Source organism: Manis javanica, chromosome 10 (assembly GCF_040802235.1).
Source record: "Manis javanica isolate MJ-LG chromosome 10, MJ_LKY, whole genome shotgun sequence".
Classification (NCBI taxonomy): Eukaryota; Metazoa; Chordata; class Mammalia; order Pholidota; family Manidae; genus Manis; species Manis javanica.
The window spans coordinates 50,027,949-50,053,120 of NC_133165.1; the positions used below are offsets into that span (position 1 = coordinate 50,027,949).

Sequence of the window (25,172 nt, forward strand, 5' to 3'; positions counted from 1 at the left end):
CTTATTTGACACAAGACCGTCCGCTTCCCTCTCCCTTCACCTAGATGACAGCTTGCTGTGCTCTGCTGTGTTGCTCACCCTTTCAGGAGACATAGAATTGCCCTTGTACATGTTGGGGAAGCTGTCAGTATTTTCTTTCCTTTTCTTTCTTCAATATCGGTTCAACTTAACTTGTGGGTGTTTGTTAACTAGCCAATTAACTACCTCTGGGGCAGCTAACAGCTCTGCCAACTCTTACATAGGTCTTATAAATGACAAGCAAATTCAGAACTTCTCATCACAACACATGAAATTGTGCATTATGGTTCTCATTCCTGCCTTTGAAGACAGTGCAGAGGTGAGGGGCTGGGTGGTGTCACGGGCAGTGGACAAGGTTTGGGATCACACAGAGCTGGCTTTGTATTGCAGAGCAGCAACTGTAAAAATTAAATAAGGTGGTGTACCAAAAATGAGATCATTTTTGCAAAGCTCTCGGCACATCATAATAAGGGCCAACACTTTTTAGTGCTTCCAGTTGACCAGGCACAGAGCTAAAACCATATATTACTCCTCTTATTTACTCTTGTCTACCACCCTAGGAGGTAGGAGCTATTAATACTGACATTTGATAATGAGGCAACCCAGGATCACAGAGGAAATCAAGATGTCACTGTCACAGCTGAAGAGGAATCAAGATCTGAATCCAGGCTTCAGCCTGTGGCTTTCACCATTACATTATGAATGGTAACTTTAAGTATTATGTCTGTGATCGTCTTATAACAAGAATGCCATATGTTTAACCCCTACTCTAAGTAGACTCCAGGCCAGAGACATTTTATGATAAATGTGATGCAAAATACATACAGCATCCCTTTGGTTTTGAGTGTCTGCTCACCAGGCAAATAAGGGACTTAGAACCAAGAAGGGGGATTCTCGACAGTAGACCTGCCAACTCAAGGACATTCTTAGAAGAAAGACAAGCTCATACCTTCTTCTGTGATATTAAAAAAAATTCTGCATTTTTCTCTTTTAGATCTTAGAGTTTCATTCCCATATGCCTGTTTGTTTTTAAGCCCCAGCCCCTTCCAGTTCTCTGGATAATAAATCATAGTAAGTCACACACAGTGAGCACTTACTGTATAACAACAGTCATTCTAAGCACTTTGCATGTTTCATCCTGTTTACCTTTCAGAACAGACATATGAGACACCTGGTATTAAGATCCTTATTCTACAGATGAGGAAACCGAGGCTTAGTGAAGTTAGTGGTTTCTCCAAAGACACAGCTATAAGTGGCACATTCAAGTGGAAGTCTGGCTGATCCAAGCCAAGGTTCCAACTGCGGTTGTGAATTGACTGCTCTTCAACTCATTTTAAACTAGTAAGCAAAGCCCTTTGCCAGGTGGCTTTATGGTAATTTTGTGGTCCATCTGCTGCTATTGAGTGTGGCAATGAAATGGACCAGTGTTTTTTTTCCATCAATCATATTTTTTCCATGATAGATGTCAGGGGCTGCTGAGCAGGGCAGGGGCAGTGGTTGTGGGACCACCTCTTATCTGACAAACTCCATAAAATATTTTAACCCCGAATAGCCAAAGCAATCCTGAGAAGGAAGAATCAAGCAGAGGGAATCTTGCTTCCAAACTTAAAGCTACAAAGCCACAGTAATCAAGACAATTTGGTACTGGTACAAGAACAGACCCACAGACCAGTGGAACAGAATAGAGAGTCCAGATATTAACCCAAACATATATGGTCAATTAATATACGATAAAGGAGCCATGGACACACAATGGGGAAATGACAGCCTCTTCAACAGCTGGTATTGGCAAAACTGGACAGCTACACATAAGAGAATGAAACTGGATCATTGTTTAACACCATACACAAAAGTAAATTCAAAATGGATCAAAGACCTGAATGTAAGTCATGAAATCATACAACTCTTAGAAAAAAACATAGGCAAAAATCTCTTGGACATAAACATGAGCAACTTCTTCATGAACATATCTCCCCAGGCAAGGGAAACAAAGGGAAAAATGAACAAGTGGGACTATATCAAGCTGAAAAGCTTCTGTACAACAAGGGACACCATCAATAGAAAAGGCATCCTACAGTATGGGAGAATATATTCATAAATGACAGATCTGATAAAGGGTTGACATCCAAAATATATAAAGAGCTCACACACCTCAACAAACAAAAAAGCAAATAATCCAATTAAAAAATGGTCAAAGGAGCTGAAGAGACAGTTCTCCAAAGAAGAAATTCAGATGGCCAACAGACACATGAAAAGATGTGCCACATCGCTAGTCATCAGAGAAATGCAAATTAAAACCACAATGAGATATCACCTCATACCAGTAAGGATTGCCACCATCCAAAAGACAGCAACAAATGTTAGTGAGGATGTGGAGAAAGGGGAACCCTCCTACACTGCTGGTGGGAATGTAAATTAGTTCAACCATTGTGGAAAGCAGTATGGAGGTTCCTCAAAAAACTCAAAATAGAAATACCATTTGACCCAGGAATTCCACTCGTAGGAATTTACCCTAAGAATGCAGCAGTCCAGTTTGAAAAAGACATATGCACCCCTATGTTTATTGCAGCACTATTTACAATAGCCAAGAAATGGAAGCAACCTAAGTGTCCATCAGTAGATGAATGGATAAAGAAGATGTGGTACATATACACAATGGAATATTTATTCAGCCTTAAGAAGAAAACAAATCCTACCATTTGCAACAACATGGATGGAGCTAGAGGGTATTATGCTCAGTGAAATAAGCCAGGCAGAAAAAGACAAGTACCAAATCATTTCACTCATCTGTGGATTATAAGAACAAAGCGAAAAACTGAAGGAACAAAATGGCAGCAGACTCACAGAACCCAAGAATGGACTAACAGTTACCAAAGGGAAAGGGACTGGGAAGGATGGGTGGGAAGGGAGGGATAAGGGGGAAAAAGGGGGCATTATGATTAGCAGACATAATGGGGGGGTTGGGGAGGGCTGTACAATACAGAGAAGACAAGTAGTGATTCTACAGCATTTTACTATGCTGATGGACAGTGACTGCAATAGGGTATGTGGGGGGACTTGGTGATGGGGAGAGTCTAGTAAACATAATGTTCCTCATGTAATTGTAGATTAATGATATCAAAATTAAAAAAAAAAGACTTTATAGGAACAGAGGTTCAGCTGAAGATGAAATTTGAACATTGCTTAAACAGACCAGTCTGAACCATGTGGGAAAAAGGGACAGTACACGGCCTGCATCTGCCTGTGAAATGGGCCTCACCCAAGGTGACTTACGGAAGCTTGAAGCTAAGACGTAGGACCAGCAAACACCAGCAGCTCCTGGAGAAACAGCCACCAGTTTTTAATGGTCTAAAGCAGCCCACCACCTGGTTTTGTACATCCCATCAGCTGAAAATGGTTTTTGCATATTTAGATGGCTGGAGAAAAACCAAAAGAATACTGTTCCATGACATGTAAAAAAAGAAATGAAATTCAAGTTTCAGTGTCTGTAAATAAAATCGCATTGAAACACAACCATGCTCATTTGTTTATGGCTCCCGTGCTCTCATGGCAGAGCTGAGTAGGCATGGCAGAGATGGCAAAGCCAAAAATATTTACCATCTGGGTGAGGAAGGTTTTGCTGATCCCTGGTCTAAAGACTTCTGTGCTGTGAGGCAGCACAAATTATGTGAGGTCTTCCTGGGGCTGGAGGACATAATCCAGGTTGGTGCTTCTAAAGCAGAAAGTGTCAGGCCTCTAGGGCAAATCTCAGTTGTGGAATGTTTTTATACTTGCAGTATTTTCGTGCACATTTTGTTGCACTTAAAAAAATTAAATATGTTGCTGCAATTAAGGATATGTCACAGAAGAGCCTGATTTAGAGCTTCTTTCAAAAATGGGGAGCTCTTTCCCACATTTCCTTGTGAAAACAAACCCTTGCAGCTGGATATTGGTAGCTCCCTTTAGATGGGGTACAAGCTCTCCAGTTAGCCAAAGTCCACACCAGGCCATTTGTCACTTGAGGTACCTATATAGTGAATTACCTCTCCAAACTTCAGTATCTTCTACGGAATGAAGGTGATAATAATAACTTAGTGGAGCTGTCCTGAGAATTAGCTGAGACCGTAGTAGTAAGTATAGTACCGGTCATTTTTCTCAGCTCTTTACACATGCTCTTTCAATCAGGCAATGGTGTAAAGCCCTCAGTACAGTTCTTGGCACATAGTAAGAACTCAATGAATTATAGCTGTTACTACCATTGGTTTTGGTAGGTATTTTAGGACCAGAGGAGACACATTGGTGCCATGGTGAGATTTAAAGAAGCAATATAAAAGGAAAGGGAATTAAGAAATTCCCTGAGGAAGGCTCCACACTGACAATGAGGTTGCTGGCATCATAAGTCAGACACTCATCAAAAAGTGAACTTGGCTATTCATATAAGCAGCCTATTGCTAGCTCCCAGAAATAACTGCTAGTTAGCATTTCTGTAGCTTTCCTTCCAGGCTTTTTCCCCATGCTTTCACGCACAAATGGTTTTATAAAATTGGGATCATGCTGCTCTTCTGCTTACTTACATTTTCTCATGGGTATTTTCCCATATCAATAAATCTAAGGAAAACAGGGTGGTGTTGGACTTGCCCATGAACTGCACAGGATGGGACCAAGAGTGACGGTGAATGCATATCCCGGAAGGGTGAAGTCAGGATACAAAGAGGAGCACTGTCCTAGCACAGCTGAAGCTAAGGTCCTGGGGCAGGGAGAAGCAGAAACGAGGACCGTGGTAAACCAGGAGGAGGAACAGACCCAGTGGTTATAGGGGACAGGGAATGGGAACCGAGGGTAGGGCAGGTAGGAGAGAATCCACAGACCCCAGGACCTCAGAAAGAGGTTTGGAATGCAAGACAGAACCAGGAGAGATGTCCTGCAGTGTTGAAGTGTCATTGCAGAGACTGGCTTGGTGGTGACACCAGCGTCATCCTGGGTAGAGAAGATGGTGCTAATGGCTCATGTCCCACTCAGATGATGGAGGAATATTTCTTTTATAGGAGGGAGGGCAAGATCTTTCTTAAAGGTCAACCCTTAGAAATAATCTCATAAAATCATGAATGAGATAAGAATACCACCATTGCCTCTATTATTTACCATGGTTCTATAAGCTCTAGTGCAAGGTAAAAAAATTAGAATTAAGAGTTATAAGCAATAGGAAAAAAAAAAGAGGATAAAAATCTTCATTTCCCCCCCACCCCGGGTGATAGAATAGTCTATTTGGAAAGCTGAAGGCAATTTGCCAGAAAAAAAATTAAAATAAATGAAAGGTGTCTCCTTACAAGATACTAAACCACACAATAAAGCTGTAGTAATTAAGTCATTGTGGTACTGACATTTAAAATTAACATTTATTAGGATGTTTCTTCAAAGCTGAGAAACATTACAAAGAAAATAAACAGCAGTCCATTATCCTGTATTCAGAAAATCCCTGTTAAATTGAATGAGGATATGTACATAGTTAGAAAATTCAAACCACATACATAGAAAGGCATAAGATTAAAAGTGAAAGCTCTTCCCTCATCACCAAAAAATCTCTTGCCTGATGGCTTAGCAGAGTGATTTTTGTTAACCAAACGTTGAATGAAATCATGTCTATGCTGAGCTCTGAAGGTTAATTAAAAGTTAATCGGAGCAAGAGAGGTGTGCTGCTTCAGGCAGAGAGGAGGAGGTGAGGGGACACTCAGTAGGGACTCAGAGGCGTTCAGGGTGTTTAGAGGCTCGTGGTGGTTGGTCTGGGGCACAGAGCCAGTGGCTACAGGTGCGGGGTGATGAGGTCCTGGGAGCCCCGACGGGGGCAGGTATGAGAATTGGGCTCTGAATATCAAATACGCACAGTGGACCGGAGCTGTTTTTAAGTCCTAGGAACTTACTAGTATCCAAGACAGAGAAGATTCTGGTCCTTAGAACTTATGTTCTCACTGGGGAGGGAGTCGGAAGCCTAGTAATAAATGAATAAGGTAACTGTGCTTTGAAGGGAACATAACAGGATAACTCGTGGTGACGATGCACCAGGTGGGGCAGATGGTGGGCAGGTAGGGGTAGGGTGGTCTGGGGGACATCAGTTTGGACCTGAATGAGGAGAAGGAGCTGGTTATGTGAAGGTCTAGGGAAAGGGCTTTCCAGGCAGAGGGAGCCACAAGTGCAGACTGAGGTGGGGAGGAACTGGGTTAACATGGGCGACAGAAGGGAGCCTGGTGGGCGAAAGAGCCAGTTATGAGATTAACCAGGTGCATCAGCTGCCCCCTAGCGACAGGGGCCTGGGCAGCCTGGGGTGTTTCTGGAAAATCCAGGAAGATGGGTTGCTAAAGGACCAAAGTCAATGCCATCTTTTCCTTAGGGTTGGACCACCCTAAAGGACCTACCTAGTCTTGAGTGGCTTCCAGACACGTAAGGGAGGCAGCAGGGGTGGGGCAGGAGTCTGGAAGATGGGAGTTGTGTTTTTAATTTGGAAAGCCCTTGTCACCTATTTCCAGGAAAAGTATTTCCAAGTTCCTTGGCTCAGACTCCATGCTGAGGATTTCCTTTCAGATTCCAGCAATGTGGGCTCCCTGCCTGATGGTAGGAAATGGCCACCGACAGTCATGGAGTATGGATGAGTCCATCTTGCTGTGAATTTTTACAAACAAGCCAAATTCTTGCAATCTGGGGAAAACACAGGCTGCCCCTTCATCAGCAGGTACATATTTGATGTGTAGAGAGGTCCTGTAGTGTAGTGGTAGGAACAGACCTTTGGAGCCCTCAGGCCTGAGTTCAAATCTCTGCTGCATCACTTACTAGGTGTGTGATCTTGGGTGAATTATTTGTTCTCCTGAGCCTTGATCTCCTCATCTGTGACATGTTGGTGATCTGCAGATTGTTGGGAGTTTTCAAAGACATACTTATGTTATCTGTTATTTAATTAGATGTACTCTATGCCAGGCACTGGGATCAGGGATCTTTGGGTGTTCCTCATGACTGCAAGAAGCAGGCACTAAGACTGGCCATGGGGGTGGGTGAGGAGTACGGGTTCTGGAACGAAACTGCCTGGGTTTCAGTGCTGGATGTACATTGGCATGAGCTGCAAGGTACCTGACTTAGAAGTGCCTCAGTTTCTGCATCTGTAAACTGAGAATTATACTAGTATCTAGCTCATGGGGCTTTTAAGAGGATTAGAAGAATTAATATTTCTCAAGTGCATTAGAGCGATGCTTAGCACATGGTAAGTACTGCATAAATGGGTGTTCATTCAATAAACACTTTTCCAGATGGGGAAACTGAGGCATAAAACCAAGGTCTGTCTAATCCCAGAGCCTGAGCTCTTAACAAAATTCTCTAAATAGTATGCACACAGTGCTGGGCACCAAGAAGACAGGTAAAAGGGGAATATATTTAAATTGATAACATTAAAAAAACTCTTAATGTCTCCATTTTGAGCATGGGGGGAGAGGGAGCCAGTGGAAGCTGCAGAGGGTGGCAGTCTGCCTTCTTCCCCCCTCACTAGGCAAATATACACAGGTGCAGACCTGTATGCAGGGTGTCACACATGTGCGTGTACCCACATAGGGCCCACCCAGGCAGGTGGCCCAAGGAGCTGTCACTCTCCAGTGGAAACAGGCCTAGGCCACCTGCTATGCCAAGTTTGAGCAAGAGCCAGACAGATTTTTTTGCATCATGGAAAGACAGTTTTGCATTTAGTGTTTTTGGTCTCAAGTCAGGAAACTTGGGCCCCACCACAGAGACCTGGGGGAGTGAGAATGTCACCTAAGGCCCAACTTTCCAAGTTCGCAATCCTGAAAGGAGACCCTGAATGGGGAGCTGGATGTTCCCTGGATGTTCCTCGTCCAACGGAAGGAGAAGACATCAGCAGAGTCCCTCGAGAGTCTTCCGGGGGGTCCCTCCACACCTGCCTCCTGGCAACAGTGAGCAGCCCACACTGATGGTCTTGGGGCAGAATACCCAACCGAATGAAGAGATATTATCTCCTAGTAGTATTCTTCTGAGTAGTTACCATGCACTCACGGTTGAGAGTGGGCCCTCCTAACCAGCCCACCCAGCCCAGTGCCAGCACCCAGAACCCCGTCCAGCCTAGAAACACAGCCAATCCAGTGCCCAAAGCTTGGCACCCATGTTAGCCACAAGTCCAGCTAGTGCGACCAAATTCCAGGCCCCCAGAGTCTGTCTCAGAGCTCAAAGCCCAGCCGTACAGGTCTTTAGTTAGAGCCCCATTGTGATGAATTTACCTTGAGAAATCAGGAAAGAGGAACAAGCAGCGGGTTTGTTTATGCCACGGCAGTAGCTGGGTTAAGAAATCAAAAGTAACCCTCTGACTGAAGAAGTGTCTGGGTTCCTGGTGTTACAACAAAGTTTTATCACAGAGGGTAAGGATACCTTAAAATGGTGGTCCTCAAGGGCTGCACACTGGAATCGCCAGGGTGGGGGGCGGGGGCAGGTGGTTGGGAAAATACCAATGCTCAGCTCCACCCCCAGAGATTCTTTCTTAATTAGCCTTGGAGTCTGGAATTTTCAAAGCTCCCCAGATGAGTCTAACTACTCAGCTAAGGCTGAGAACCACAACCTTCAGTGGGGTCCTCTTAAAATGTTTAAGTCCACTTACAAAATATTGCATGATAAATAATGAAGTTCAAAGAGGTACTTCCAGCTTCATCCTGAAAATGAGATGATCATTCACTTTATTATTTATTTGTTTATTATGTATTTCATGTTCATTTTGTCTTATATTCTGTAAATGTGCACTATGGTGAACAACAAAGTAAGCCATGTTGATTTTTTTTGGTGGGGGGAGGGCATGATTTTTCTGAAAAAATTGCATGATGGTCCAATATGAAATCCTTTCCTTTCCTGGCTGGATGGTAAAGTTGAACTTTCAGAGCAAGATAAAAAAGTGGGCCCTTTTTGCAAAAAATCTTTCAGTGCATCACCGTTTTCTCAAGGGCTTCTCTTAATCCTTTGACATTCAGATCATTAGATGTGCGTATTGTACCACCATTCTCTACAAATTTTCTCTTCTTCCATTGTTAACTGGTGTCCTTCCTCCAGGCACTGGGCTGCCTGCAGTTGGACATCACAATCACACCAGCAGATTGCCACCACCCCTGACATCCATTTCATGAGGTCTGTATATTTTGCTAGATATGCAATCTCACTTTGCAATCATTTTTCCCCCTATTTGCATTGTATTGTCACAGGTTGACAAGAGCTGGGAATCAGAAGAGGCTGCTAGACAGAGACTGTGAATTGCAGGGTATTAAGTGGGGTGGGGGTGCAGAACGGGTGGTGGTGGGGTGTTTGAGCAGGGACTGGTTTTCTAAGTGGTCAGACAATTAATTAATGCACATATTCATATTAAGATAGAGGTTGCTTGCTTGTCCGTGCAACCTCGCATGTGCAGGGGCTTGGATAATGAGTTCCTGGATAATGAGGACCCTGAACTAAACCTAGTCTCTCTGAGCAAGATAAAGCACTCGGGGTACGGCAATTATGGCTTACAGCTTCTAATAAGAAAACCATAGGAGTGAGCAAATTAAGGAGAAATAAACATCCTCTTTTGATGCTACTGAATTGCTGTTAGCACACATCCTGATTCATTCTTTTGTTCAACAGATGTCCATGGAGGAGCTGGCTTTGCATTAAACACTGTTCTGGGCACTTGAGGTTTATCAGTGAACTCAATAGACTAGGTTTCAGATCTCAAGGCTGTTATATTCTAGAGGGGAGAGACCTACAGTAGCCAAATAAATAAATGAAACCAAAATTTCTGTAAAAAGGAAAGGGTACTTTCAGAGAGCGGTAAGTGTCATGAAAATAACCCTGGAGAGACAGTGATTCAGGGAAACGGGTGAGGGGAGGGACAATCAGGAGACTGGTGGGGAGAGGGGAGATCTCTCTGAGAACCTTAGTGACCGGTAGAAGCCACCCAGAAGAAGATTTGATAGAACTTTCTAGAAAGAGGGCTGTACAAGTACAAAGTCTCAGAGGAATGATAACACTTAGTGTGTTTCCAGAACAAAGAGAGACACAGGTGGCTGGCACAGAGTGGGGATGGGGAATGCGGAGTGAGACTCGACCCCAAGGGAGCAGGTGGGGAGCCTTCCAAGCCAGGGTCAGAAGCTGGAAGAGAGTGTGGTCCACGTTTTTGGAGGGCTTTAAGCATGTGAGAAACACGGTCTGATTTATGATTTTAGAAGATCTCATTGGGTGCTAGGGGCTTGCAGAGGTGCAGGAATGGAAGTGCATCTCCAGAGGAAGTGTGGAAAGTCCTTGCAAGCCCTTTGAAGAAGTAGCTGGTGATGGGAGCAGACTGGCAGTTCAGCCAGAGCCCAGACACGTTCATCAGAGACAGACGCCCAGCGGAGAGTGTCCTGCCTTGAAACCAAGTAAGGGAAATCTAGCTAGGTGGCAGGGATCATGCATGGGTGCTACCTGTCCTTTGCACCCAGGGAATAGGGCCGTTTTATGTCTGAATAGCCTGGTGTTGGGCACTTTGCTTGATCTGTCCATTGGGCAGGCTTGGTGTAAAATGCTTCCCTGGTCCTTCATTATTTGGTTAATTGCAGATCCAACTTGAACACCAGCCTAGCCCCAAGCCCAGGTCCTAGCCATTCCCAGGGCCCTGCCCATCCAAGCAAGATGGCAGTTCTAGCCCACTTCTGTGTTCTAGTTCCCCTGGGCAGCCTGGCACCCAACACAGCACCTTGAACTTTATAGACACTGGTGTAGGTTTCACCAGTTAGGCAGAAAAAAACATGTGTTTGGGGTCCCAGAAAAGCAGGGGTACAGAGCAAGAAAGAAGGAGAACTGTACATTGGTATTTGATTTTTACAAAGGAGCATCAAAATAGCATGGAAAAAAATTAGAGGTGTGTTGATCCTGTTTAATAGCTTACGACTCTTACGCTAATGTTGGGTTATCTGTGAGGATGGGGAGGTCACCCTAATCATTTTGGTGCTTCTGAAAGTCCGTTTAGTCCTGCCTTGGCAGGCTTTGACACTAGTCGAGAGCTCACTCTGATTCCACAGCACGGAGATGGCTGTGGGTGTGGCCCCTGCCTGTGTGCCACTTTCAGGTGGGGACATCTCTCCTTCAGAGGTGCCTGCAAACATTTGAACCTCTCATGCATAAGAATCAGCTGGGCCCTTGCTAAAAATATCAAACTGTGATGCCCTGAGTTGGTTGGCCCTGAGGACCTGTGCCCCTCAGTGGGCACTGCCAGGATCCTAGTGTGCACCAGAGTCTGTAGCCAAGTGGACACGTGGCATTGTCACCTGCACAAAGGACTTGGCCTCTGTGGGCACTTGAGCCGTCGGCTGGAGGGTAGACAAGGTGGGGTTGGAGGTTTGGAGGGATTGTGGAGAGCGATTCTCTCCTACAAGATCTGAGGTTGAGGCCATGTGACACTTGTTTGAGGTCTCCAAGGAGGGAACAACAGGCAGCCCTGAGTCCCTGTTCCCAGCTGTGAGCCTGAGCAGGCCTGTTGCTTGGACTGGCCTTCACATTCACTGGTGTTAGTGTTCTCTGGCGTTGTTCCCAAACATGGCTCTGCATGCGGTCACAGAGACAGACTGACAGACTTGAAGGACATTCATTGTGCAACGCGAACTTATTCCTCATCTGCAGACCCTCCAATTATTCTCAAACTCCTGTGAGAAGCACATCAGTGCCACGATTACAGTCTGACCTGTGGGGAGGTGGGACTCAACAGGTTATTATTTTTTTAATAGACTTTATTTTTTAGAGTAGTTTTAGGGTTACAGCGAAATTGAGCAGAAGGTACAGAGATTCCCAAATGTCCCTGTCCCCACATATGCACAGCCTCCCCCATTATTGACACCTCCCACTGGAGGGGTACAGATGTCACAGTTGATGACCCAACACTGATGTTGTTATCAACCAAAGTCCCTAGTTTACATTAGGGCCCACTCTTGCTGTCATACATTCTGTGAGTTTAGACAAGTGTTTAATGACACAGATCCACCATTATAGCATCAGAGCACTCTCACTGCCCCCAAATCCTCCATGTCTGCCAGTTCCTCCCTCTTTCCCTCCTAATCCTTGGCAAACACTGGTCTGTTTACTGTCTCCCTAGTTTTCCCTTTTCCAAAATGTCATATAGTTGGAATCATACAGTATGTAGCCTTTCAATATTGGCTTCTTGCACTTAGAAATATGCATTTACTCTTTTTGTGGCTTGATGGACCATTCTTTTTAACATAACACTGCATAATATTCCATTGTCTGGATGTACTGGCGCTTATCCATTCACCTCCTGAAGGACATCCTGGTTGCTTTCAGTTTTTGGCAATAATGAAAAAAGCTGCTATAAATAACAGTGTGCAGATCATTATGTGGACATAAATGCCAAGGAGAATTTGGGTAAATACCCAGGTGTGTTATTGCTGGATTGTACGGTGAGAGTATGTTTTAATTTTGTAAGAAACTTCCAAGCTGCCTTCCAAGGCAGCCGTTCCATTTTGCATCCCCACCAGCAGTGTATGAGAGTTCCTGTTGCTCCACACCCTCGTCAGCACTTGGTGTTGGCAGGATTCTAGGTTTTGACCATTCTAAGAGGTGTGTAGTGGTATCGCACTGTTTTAATTTGCATTTGCCTGATGACGTACGAAGTGGAACACTTTTTCATATGTTTATTTGTCATCTGTATATCTTCTTCGATGTGGTGTCTATTCTGGTCTTTGGCCCGTTTTTTTAAAACAGGTTGTTTGCTCTTTTATTGTTGAGTTTTAAGAACTCTCTGTATAGTTTGGATAACAGTCAGATGCATCAGATGCATCTTTGCAAATATTTTCTCCTGGTCTGTGGCTTGTCTACTCATTTTCTGGACATTGTCTTTCCAAAAGGTAATTTTTTCATCCCTAATTTGGCACTTTCTTAATTTTAAAAAACCCAGAAGAGTTAAAAAAAAAAAGTGGCATCTCTTAACTCTTGAGAGACCTAGGCTCAGATTTCTGTCCCCAGTAAACTCTGTAAATGTGTTGCAGAATCAGACCCACAAAACTGGAGCTAATGTTTAAACCATCGATATAGAAAGTCATACTTTTTGACTTGTTTGCCTTTCTGACTCCACTTAACTGAGAAAAGGGAAAGAGAGGCTCCCAGATCTGTTTCCAGCTACCCTGGACTGTTCATTTCAACCTTCACTGATCAGCTCAGCCCAGTGCCAGCAGATTTGCTCCCAAGCAAATCCATCCCAGGCCCTGACATTTATCCAACATCTTTTACTCTCTTCTATTCATTAAGCATGGGTGGTTGCCATGGGAACCAGTAACTGCACCTGACATCCAGGAATAGTTCTGGCATTTTGAGCCAACAACACACTAAGATTTAGTTCTGCAAGGTAAAGGGCCTGCTGCCACCCTGTAACCTGTGTGGACGTTGTCTCTCCTCTGAATCTGAGCTGCCCTCCAGGCTACTTGCCTGGACTGAGGGACTAGGGCAGGAGAAAGAAGGTGAGGTCTCCTCCTCTAGGTTCCCCATTCTCCTGCCTAGAGTTACTCCTGCCCCCCTCACCCCCGAGTCTTTTTGAGTTGCAATATCAGGGGGTGTCTAAGAGTCTAAGAGTGTGTGTGTGGGAGTGATGAGAGTGGAGGAGGCATCTGGGGTTATCAGAGGTGGATACGAATGTATTTTGGCAACGCAAGGAATGTAAAGGGGTGTGTGGTGCCATGTGGATGTGTGGACATGTGGATATGACTGTGTGCTGGAGAGAGTGTGCTCTTGGGTGTGGTGTGTGCATGCCTGTTGCACTTGGGATGAAGCCATATGCACTTGCAGTGAAACCCATTTGACCTTCTCCCACATCTCTAGTCCCACTTTATCCTACTCACACCCCTCCCTCACTACCCTGTAGCTCAGCCATCCTCAAACCTGAATAGGTATGTGAATAGCCTGGGCACCTTGTCAAAATGCAGACCCTGAACCAGCAGGTCTGGGGAAGGATCTGAGAGTCTCCCTGGTCTGGGATTTCCCCAGTTCCCAGGTGCTGCTGATGCGTCTGGTCCATGGACCACACTTTGAGTAGCCAAGCTGGGCTCTCAGTCCTGGCTGACCTCTGAATCTCCTCAGAAACTCTTAAAGAGCGCTGATGCCTGGACCCTACAACAGACCAGCTGAATCAGAATTTCCGGTTATGGATGCAGTCTTTTTTTAGAAGCCCTTCCAGGGGATTCTCCTAGTCAGACCTTGAGAATCAGGGCTGATTCTCTTGCTGCTCTGGTCTCCTTTTATTCCTCTTACACATATTTTATGCCCATGGGGTCTTGCACTTGCCACTCTCTCAGCCTGGACCACTTCTTCCCAGTCTTCATGGAGCTGGCTCATTCTTAACATTTAGATCTCTGCCTGCCTTGAACACTCCCAGTTACTTACTTCATGGAGCTTATGATTATATGTGAGTGTGCTAATTATCTTGTTTATATTTACTACCTCATTTATTTTCTGCCTTCCTCACTAGAATATTAGCACCACTGTATTTCAAACATTTTGCACAAGGCCTGATACTTTGTAGGTGATTCATAAGCATTCATCAAATGGCTGCCTGTTGCATACTGCATCTGAGGGAATCTTAAGACAAGATGGCTTCCCGCTGGATAGTGGCAACAGTCCTCAACCTGGCTTACATGGTTCTGTGTGATCTGGCCCTTACCCATCTCCAGATTATTCTCCCCACCCTCTTCTTGCTTAAGCTTTGTTTATCTCACCTACCATGGGACCGTTGCACCTACACTCTCTCTGCCTCATACATCCTTCTCTATCCGTTCTGCATTTTATTAATGCCTATATCATCTTATCATAAACATGTCCTTAGGCTGATGTTCTCTAATTATTTGCTGTCACTGGTCCCCATGCTTTTTTTTGGGGGGGGTACATATTATAAATAATTAATTGTGGGTTTAACGTTGGATCTGCTTATTCTATGCTATTATAAATTCCAAAAGCACATCTCCATGTTGTCTACTGATGACATCCCAGTGCCTGGCACACAGTAGGCCATTAAATAAACAAATAAGTAAATAAAGGGATGAGTATTGTGTATTTTCTCTGAGTCTGGATTCTTCTGTAAGGTTCTTATGTTGGCATCTCTTCACTGCCTGAGACTCTCCTTATATTTCAGAGCCTTTGGAACCTGGGACCTCAGCTTGCCCTTTTCCTTTTCCCTTTCCTAGGACTGCGTCTTTTGCTTGGGGTGTTCAAGCCCAGCTCACCCCTTAGAGACTTGCATCTGTCCCCGTGAAGATGAAGGCTCACAGCACATTCACTGTGCCCCTTCAGCGGGCAGTGCTGTCCCCTGGGCATGGCCAGCCAGCCTCAGGCCTGGAGCCAACAGTCACCTGTCATTATTAGGGCTGGGGGCAGCAGGGAGAGATCAGGGTGTGTCCCTCTCTGATGGTCAGGGAGGCTGAGGTCACTGTTGGTACTAGGATTCTGGAGGGGATGTCTGGTCTAGTAGCTGAGGAACAGCCCCATCCCCATCTTCTGGTTAACAGCACCCTGATTCCACTGTAAGGAACCATTTCTCCCAACTTCAGCCTGTGTGTGTGTTGTGGGGGTGTCCCCATTGTCATTTTAGGAGTGGGCATGTGATTCAGTCATGGCCAATCAGAATTCCAAACTGACTTGGCTGTAGTAGTTGATTAAAGGGTGGGCATGTGACCTAGATTTGGCCAGTCAACACATTCCACCTCCATAACTAGAGCGATTGGTTCAGCAAATGGGCACATGGCCAAGGAGGTCCAGTGAGGATAGTCCTGGAGCCTTGGTTAGATCTGTTGAGGAAGAAAAATATTCTTTCCAACTGGGTCATAAAGGTAGTAAGCTGGAACCAGCATTGCCAAGGGCCCCCTCTTGGAGATGACAGGTCTTGGGGGTGAAACCAAGATGACACAGGGCTGTTGAAGGTCTGCATCTTGATGATGTCATTTGAAACCCTACAGCCAGCTGTGCCTGAATTGGGTAAACCCTTGAGTATTTCAGTTACACAAGCAGGCCCTCTAGCTGCTTCTGATTAAGACGGGATTCTGTCATTTGCAATTGAGATGCTACACAAATACAGCATCACTTTCTTGGAACAGTAGTATCTACTATATATTAAATTCTAGTATGCAATAATTAATAATAACAACAACAATAATAATGAAAAATCTTCTTATGTGGAAAGTCCAGTTCTAATCACTTTAAATCTATCCTTATGAGATAGGTACTGTTACTGTATACTCATTTTATTTATGAAGAAATTAAGTCATAGAGAAATAAACAACTTGTCCAAGATTACACATCCAATTTGTGGCAGACTCAGGATTCAAATCCAGAATCTGGTTCCAGCATCTATGCATTTACCACTATCCTACTCTGCCTCTTTCTTTACTTAACTACTGTTTGATGCCTACTATCCATTTCATCCTCTTACCCACTTGAACTAGATCAGCACTTGTTATGACCATATTTTAAATGTGTAAGTTGAAGCTCAGAGAGGTTAAGTATCTTGCCCAATTAACACAGCTACTGGGTGGCAAATTCAGATCTTAAATGCAGGTCTTTCTGACTCTAATGTCTGAGTGTGCTCCCTCATGACTAGCCAAGCAGGGGTTCTGTAACCAGCCCCTTGCTAGGCTCTCAGAGACCCTGATTCCTCTACAGGGCCTTCCCTGGGTATGAGAGTTTTCAACTATGCCACAGCCTCAACCTGTGCTTAACTTGGACTCTTTTCTTTCACCAAGTATGGGTCTCATTCTTAGGAATTCAGAGCTTCTATTTCTTTCACTCATTAAATATTTTTGCATAAAAGCATGAGTGTGCTTCCTGCTGAAAAGACCAGATTGACATTCAGCAGTTACACACATCCAGGGATGAAGTTGATTCAGGCATGGCTGGATCCAGGGTCTCAGATGACATCATTGGGATTTGATTTCTCATCACTTCTCTGTGGTTTCAACTAGAGCAACTGTCTGAAAAGGTACCCATTGAAGAGAACTGGTGGACAAAGCAAATCTCCCTTCCAGTCCTAGCTTTGTCCCAAGCCCATGCTACACACCAGGGCAACTCACATAAGTGTGCCTGGTCTTGATGCCCATGTTGTGAAATGAGGGTCACCAGCCCAGCCCTCTCTTCCCTATCTTGCAGGCTTGCTGTGAGACTCAGATGAGACGAAGGGTGCACGTGACTCATATACTGTGACTCACCAGCCAACAGCACAGGAACAGTGCTGAGCATCAGTGCCCAGGAGCAGAGATCACTGGCTTGGGTGGGCTTGTGCATGTCTGAGGCCTAGCAGCTGGGACTCAGGACAGGGGGAGCCCTGGCTACTGAGTGAACTGGGTCTCAAGTGTATGGAGGAATAGAGTGGGATAAAGAATATGGTGGGAGACTATTCTGATATTACCTCTGGTGACAGCTATTAAACCTTAGGAACACTTCTATCTATAGCAGTCCCTCCAAAATACACTGTAGAGATGGTTTGTGGGAGGTAAATTCTCTCAGCCTATGCTTATCTGGACAATGTTTAATCCCTCCTTCAAATTTAAATGATAATCTTGGCAGATAAAGTAATCTTGGTTCCAGGCCCTTCTGCTTCATGGCATTAAATACATCATGCCACTCCCTTCTGGCCTGCAAGGTTTCTGCTGAGAAGTCTGATGTTAGCCTGATGTGCTTTCCTTTGCATGTGATCTTATTTGTCTCTCTGGCTGCTTTTAATAGTCTGTCCTTTTCCTTGATCTTTGCCATTTTAATTACTATATGTCTTGGTGTTGTCTTCCTTGGGTCCCTTGTGTTGGGAGATCTGTGTACGTCCATGGCCTGAGAGACTATTGCCTTCCCCAGATTGGGAAGTTTTCAGCAATTACCTCCTCAAAAACACTTTCTATCCCTTTCTCTCTCTTTTCTTCTTCTGGTACCCCTATAATGCGAATAGTCTGCTCTTTTCTCCAGTTATGCAGTCTGGCACAGTCCTCTTTCCTGTTGCTCTCTCAGGATTAGTTGTATTTATATTTTTGTATTATATGCAGTTTTAGGAGGAAGCCTCTGTCTCACCTCTCATGCCACCATCTGTCGAGACTATTCTGATATATACTAATGTTCCCACCCCTTATTCCCACCATTCTTTCTTTTGTCCCAGGGAATGAGACTATCTCAGTAAATGCCAGCATGGATATGAGATGGCCCAGATCAGATACACCCACTCCTCCTCTCTCAGAGCTTAGATGCACATCAGGAAAAAGGATTGGCTGCGATTAAATTCCTGCTCCCTTCCCCAGTGGAAACAGGGCTCATAACAGAAATTCATTCATTCATGTCACTCAGTAAATAACTATTAGCCACCTATGAGATGCCAGGCACCATTCTGGCACTGGGAGGACTGTTCTATGCCACACAGAGCACATTTGGGGTCCTTCTGGTGGGAGGGTGATAACTGAACAAATGATTTTAGATAGTGATCAGAGCTCTGAAGAATTTAAAGCAGGATGACGGGCTTGGGAGTGACCAAAGGTGCCAGGCTGGGAGGGTGTCTCTGAGGGCTGAGTGGGGAAGGAACCAACCCGATGCCAAACCAGGGCCGAGCGCGCTCAGGCAGCAGGAAGAGGAAGCGCTGGGTGTCAAGGGAGCCGAGGACCCTGCAGGGAACAGGACAGGTGAAGGCGGTGAAGGCCGAGGGCCTGCCAGGGAGGGCAGAGACCATGGAATGACACTGAAGTCTTATTCCAACTATGGTGGGAGTTTGGGGAGGAAGGTTAAGCAGGAGAGTGATTTGACCAGATGTGCATTTTTAAAATGACCCCTCAGGCTGCCAGGTGGAGAATGGTCTGATGGGAGGCAGGGCGCCGGCAGCCAGGGCCATGCAGTCCTTGTGTGGGAGCGATGGACAACAGTGGCTTGGGAGAAAGAGGCAGCTTGGAAGCTGGAAGGAGGGTTTGGCTAAGATGGTATTTTGAAGGTAGAGCCGTCAGCTATATCAAAGGTTTTGGCTGTGCGACTGGAGTAAATAGTGGTACTAGGAAATGCGATGGGGAAAAAAGAGCAGTTTAGGAAGGAAATTAAGGAACTAAGCTCGCTTTCAGAAGAATGACATCATATTCAAGTACACTTGGGTTTGTGGGCGGAGATCTGTATTCATTAGAAATATAAACAGAGGAAGTGGGTTTGAATCACAGTTGTGCCACTTCCTGTGTGATGTTGGGCCATATACTGTGACTGAACTTCAGTTGTCTGTAAATGAGGACTTGGGTACCTTTATACAAAGCTTTATTGGTGGTGTTTGTCTCTGAGATTTCAGTAAAACAGTGTCTAAACAGCATCTAGTAAGGTGCCTGACACATACTGGCTGTTAAATAAAAGTTAGTTTTCTTCCCTTTGCCCTTCCAGGCAAAGGTAACATTTCCCACTGTGGATTGATTTTTATCAAGATGATGCTCCTGACTTATTGAGAGTGGCTGTGACCCATGCTCAGTATCAACATAAACATTGAGTCAGGCTGACTTGGATTGCCTCCTGGCTCTACCACTCCCTAGCTGTTCATCCTTAAGCAAATTAATCCACCACTCTGAGCTTCAATTTCCTTGGCTTACAACGGGTACAACGATGCCATCCTCAGAGGGCTGTTATGAGTATTAAAGGGACAGTGTGAGAGCCTAAAAGCCTGCAAATATCTTAGATAACTCTTATGATGGGAAGGGTTATGTTCATTGAGGCACATTCGTGCTATGGACTATCAGGCAGCCACCACTCTGACTATATGGGTACCCAGGAAGATGTCCATAACAGGTATATTTTTAAAGAGCTGCAGTTCAATATGAAGCCCTCACCTCATTTTTATAAGGCCGGAAATACATTTGAGTGGATTATGAAGCAGTTTATGTGAATGATGGCCCCAGGACTTGAGTAGTAAACCACCTGAACAACTGCATACAAGTTATTTTGTGGATTGACAGATAAATAGGTAGATATTGATATAGATATAAAACAATCTACTCTATAGAGTAGTCATAGATACAGATCTGGACATAGACCAGTCTCAGTAGGCACAGGAAGAGATTGAGATTACTTTCGATAATGTTTGCTTCTGTGGGTTTGGGAGGGAATAGAATTTGAGTGGCAGAATGGCAGAATAGGGGGACAACTTTTGCCTCTTAGTGTCTATTTTTTACAGTGGATCATGAGTGAGTTTTATTTTTCTAACCCCATTTTCCTACCTTTTTCAAATTTAAAAATTTCTAAAAACAGGTAATAGATAAAATGTTTAGCTAATCACTATCTGGCATGGGGTTTGCATATTCAATAAAAATGGTATGTAAAGGGTAAAAAGAAAAGAGGCCATCAAGAGTATGTTTCATAGGAAGGGAGAAGGTTACAAGGCTGAAAGAAACTGGCCATGGAGCTCACAGCTCATGTTGGTAGCATCTGGCATGTCCCCACGGGTGGCCGGAGTTCCTCCAAGGTGCTAATGAGATCAGAGAGCTGTTCTCAGGCACTGTCTGGGCTGGGTTTCTCTTGGGCATTGGAGATGGTGTCTCCTCTTTCTCACCTGAGGAAGGATGCTGATGTGAGAATTTCAGTCCTGTGGAAGAGTGGGAGTTACCAGCAGGGCATGGGCTGGGCATGAGTTCCAGGCCCTTCTGCTCCACTGCCTTTATCTGGCTTCCAGGGCAGGTTCCACTGTACTAGCTGTGTAACCTTGGCAAGTGGATTAACCCCTTTAGGTCTCTGTATCCTCATCTGGAAAATGGATATGATCATAGTACTCAACTCTGAGGATTGTCATGAGGATTAAATGAGATCAAATGGGTGAAGCATGTAGCATGGTGAAGCACTCCTTAACTCCCAGCTAGGATTCCTGTGAGTATCATTTTAAGGACCACAATTCATTATTTAAAATTATGAAATCCAAAAATTTTCTGAGAAAAAAAAATGTTCCTTGTTATTTATTTGAGAATGAAACTTTGACGTCATCAACACACAGCCTCAGTGGATGGCCAAACCTGACCAGATCTGACTTGAGAGAGAATTCACAGTCTCTCCTGATCTCAGTTGCTGCGACTGTTTTGAACTTCCACTGCAGAGTGATAAATGCATTTGATTTCAGAACTGCTGCCCCAGAGGTGTTAAGCCATCTATGGTAAATGTGCCCTAGCGCCTTCTTAAAATCCCAAACATTCTGATTCCTGCAATGCGTCTGTGCACTGACTGGGGGCACAGCTACAGCAAACCACATGTTCCCCCATCTTTATGACTTTCTCTGTAGATTTAAATCACATGTCTTAGTATTTGTCTTACATTTCTCTTTAAATCAACTGACTTTTTTTTTTGTAACTGAAATTTATTTCAAGAGGAAAGTTTCTAACGGACTGTAAATGGAAAGCTAGTACTTCTGCCATAAATAGAAGGCCACTGCAAAAATAAATACAATGAAAATGGAATGATGTTATTAAACTCCAGCTAGATACTGTGAATTGAAAAGCAAATAGCTTTCTCACCATGTGGTGAGAAATTTAGTGCCATGTCTGGGGACCAGGCATCCGCTATGGTAGGTGCCACACAAAGCATGGGAACACAAGAGCCTTTTGCTGGTGGGCTGGTGGGTAGCCTTCCTTCCCCCCAGTAGAAGGAAGGGTTTAGGTAACCCCCTTTTCATCTAGGGTGGGCAGCACAGATTTTCCATGCCTGAAGGGGCAACATTAACAGCCACCTTTCATGGGAAGAGAGCAGCCAGAATTTGCCCAAAGCCTCCCTGCCTTCACCTTTAATGGGAAATTCCCTCCTGTTTTGTAAGGTTCTCCAGACTTTGTTTTGAAGGAGCCATCATCCAATGCCCAGGGGGAGGGGAGCTAGAAGCTGGTTTCGGGGAAAAGGGTGAGGGTGGGGGCAGCTGAGGAGCTGGATGTTTGCTCATTCATTCGTCCAAATGTAGCAGGCTCATGTACAGGGAGCCTACTATGTGCTTAGCACCATGCTGGGCTCCAGGGATGCAGAAGAACATTAGATGAACAAAATCCCCACCTCTGTAGGCGTGGGGAGAGAGAAGGAGCAAGCTCACTCCTGCGTGGGGGACATGCTGTGAAGGAGATAAACAGTGCATGACAGCCAGTCACAGCGGGAGGCAAGGGGATCCTCTCCGAGGGGCATCTAAACTGAGGCTGGATGCTGAATGGGAGCCCGCCACCCTAGGAATAAAAGCAAGAGCATCCTGGAGGGTGACCACCAAGTGCAAAAGGCCCAAAGGCTGGAATCTTCTTGGGCAGTGTTTCTCGCACTTCAGGGAATGCAGAATCCCCTGGAAATCTTGCTAAAGCATAGATCCCCCAGACATTCTGAATCAGCAGGTCGGGGGTGGGGCTCCCGGGACATGCTGCCCTTGCTGGTCCAGGGCCTTCTATTCTGCACACCCTGCCCCACCCCACTTCCAGTGCTCCTTGAGAGAAGCTCTTCACTTATGTACAGCCACTGGTGCCATCTACAAACACAGATTCCACTGCTCAGAGCGGCGGGGTTGTGCAGTGTCTCCAGGCTTCCAAACACACACACACTTCAGATGCCAACACCAGGCTGTGGTCTTTCCAGACTTCCCTCTGCTGGAGCCACCCCATGGCGTGAGCAGAAATGAGAGGGTTTGTTCTTTCCAGTGCTGTGGCTCTGGGCTCTGCGGTTGCTCTGCCTGGGCCCCAGATGCCCCCTACCCCTTGTGTACAGAGGCTCCACATTCTGTCTGTGGTTTCTGGGGCAGGCTGAGGAGCACATCTGGCCCCTCCACTCTGTCCACCTTGCCTCCTATCACCCGATTCCTCCACAGCACGTGGTGCAGTCCAACGGCTTCAGAGAGAGCCAGCGGGCAGGATAGCTCGGTGGCTAAGAGCTCAGGCTCAGGAACAGCAGCCCCAAGTCCAAACCCGCATCTGCCCCTTGTCCACGCAACCTGTTCAAATTTTTCGATGTCACTAAGCTTCAATTTCCTCGACCAGAAAGTTGGAACAGCCAATTCAATGTGGTAATATAAATAAAGCACTTAGCCTGTCCCAGGAACGTGGGCTATGTGGGCAACAATGATGTCGTCAGTTACCTTTCAGTCCGGTGGGTCACTCACAGGACCCTGTCATTCACAGGAGTCCCCAAGTTCCACCGCCAGTGATGTCTGTGTCCCAGTACTCCACGAGGCAGTTGCCTGTTATGTCATCCTCCGAGCATCGGTGATGACAATAGCTCAGGGAAGTGAAGGAAGCGAGCTAAGGGGACCCAGGCAAGGAGTCCAGCTGGGACACACAATCAGGTCTGTCCGCTTTCACTCCCCACGGGGCCACCATATCAGGACAGTGGGGGATTGCAGACACATAGGGCATAGTTGTCACTATTCCCAGGAGCCAAGGACAGACAAGGCACAGCCTGCGTTGAGGTGGGGGGCTCTGGGGGTGGGGCTGAGTCTTGGGTGTCTTGGCTGGGCTTCAGGGAGGCGGTCTGGAAAGGTGCCCAGGGCAGAATGAAGCCACACACGGATGGATCCCTATCGCCCCAATGAGCAGCAACACTGCCTGAGCCATGGCTGCTCTGTGGGGGACGCAGGAAGCAGGCCAGGACCTTCCCCCAGGAGCTTTGTCTCACTGGGGAGAGAGTGCAGACTCATGAAGAGGAAATCCGTTCAGAGTGGGCAGGGAGTGCTAGGTTTCCCAGCACTCCCACAGAGCGCCAGGCAATGGCAGGGCTGAAGGAAAGGCCGAGCCTGGTGGGGGGCGGGGGGAAGGCGTGGGGCTTGTTGCAGGGGCTGGTACAGCGACAAGCGGGGCTCTTGCCAGGGGCTGCAAAGGACCACTGTGCCTGCTCTTGTTACCCTGATGGATGGATAAGGTCCAACAGGGCTCCTGAGATCCTCCAGGTGGAAGGCCTGAAGGTTATTGCTCCAGCCTGGTTCCCAGGCTGTGTGGCCTTGGGCAGGTTAGTTACACTCTCTGAACCTTAGTTTCCTCGTGTAGAATAGGATAACAGTACACCCTTCCTTAGGTGTGTTGCAGGATTAGGCTAGACAATGCCTGTGAAGCACAGTGTGCTGACATGCAGCGCATGCTCAGTAAATGTTAATGATCAATGACGCTGGTGATGGTGAGGATGTGATCAGAGTAGGAGGAAGTGAAGTGACAGGTGTGTTCTGACAGCTGAAGAAATACACCTGAGAAGTCCAAAGGTCCCTTCCTTAGATTGGGAGAAGACTATTCTCCCGAAACGTCTAGGTGAGATACAGAGATAGGTAACTCTTAGCCAAAGATACAAGGCAAGTCGGCAGTATGACAATGTGGTCTAGTCCCGGGAAGTGCTCAATGAATACTTGTTGAATTAACAGAGCTCCAAAAATAACGTTGTGAGGCGTTGAGAAGAGGCTGGGGATGCTGGTGAGGGAAATGCCAGCACTAGCCAGGGTGCTGGAAGCTGGAGCCATTTCCTTTGGAGCTGCAGATGCGCAAGGCCACTGGCATGCATGTTCACGTTCTGGGAGCTTCCCTAAGAAATCCAGCAGAGAATAAAAGAGTTTGCATGAATGCACAGCTTCCTTACACCACCACTGAGGGGCTCGCAGCCTTGCAAACTTGGGGACTCTGGCTTCTCAATCACCATAATGCCCTTGCTCCTATTTTCCATCCCCTGTGACCCACCTGGCTTTCCTGGGTGGCATGAACATGAGGGAGAATGGAGGGGGCATGGGGGGGTAGGAAGAGAATGAGGAGAAGGAGGAGGAGGCAGAGGCAGCAGTGTGAGTCCTTGGAGAATTTGTCTGGATGCTGAATGAAGCCGCCGCATGGCTGCTGGGGAGTTGCTGGGAACACAGGGACATACATATCTATAGTGTGAGGGCTGTGGCAGCCCACACATGCAGAATATTTTGTTGGCTAATAAATCCTGGGAAAAAGAACTGGACTTTGGTTCAGAACAGAAAGAGCCTGTTCTCCAATTCGTACACGAGGGCAGGGCTTCTTAATTTTATGGCACCAGGTGCACTGATGTGGGCAAAAGGTCAAGGCCACTCAGGCAACAGGACTGGGGTCAGGCATGGCTGCTGGGCTGCCCTGAGGCCCAAGGGGGATCCATATGTCTGCAACAAGGCCAGCTTCACTAGTGTGGGACCCGAGCAGTCTCACAGGGTGCCA

At 46.0% G+C, this 25,172-nt stretch overlaps 1 protein-coding gene across 1 annotated transcript in view; it reads right to left on the reverse strand.

The window, feature by feature from the left end:
• The window catches only part of CACNG3 (calcium voltage-gated channel auxiliary subunit gamma 3), a 90,554-nt gene that overhangs the window by 11,223 nt on the left and 54,159 nt on the right, over positions 1-25,172 (reverse strand). The gene's annotated exons all lie outside the window — the stretch shown is intronic.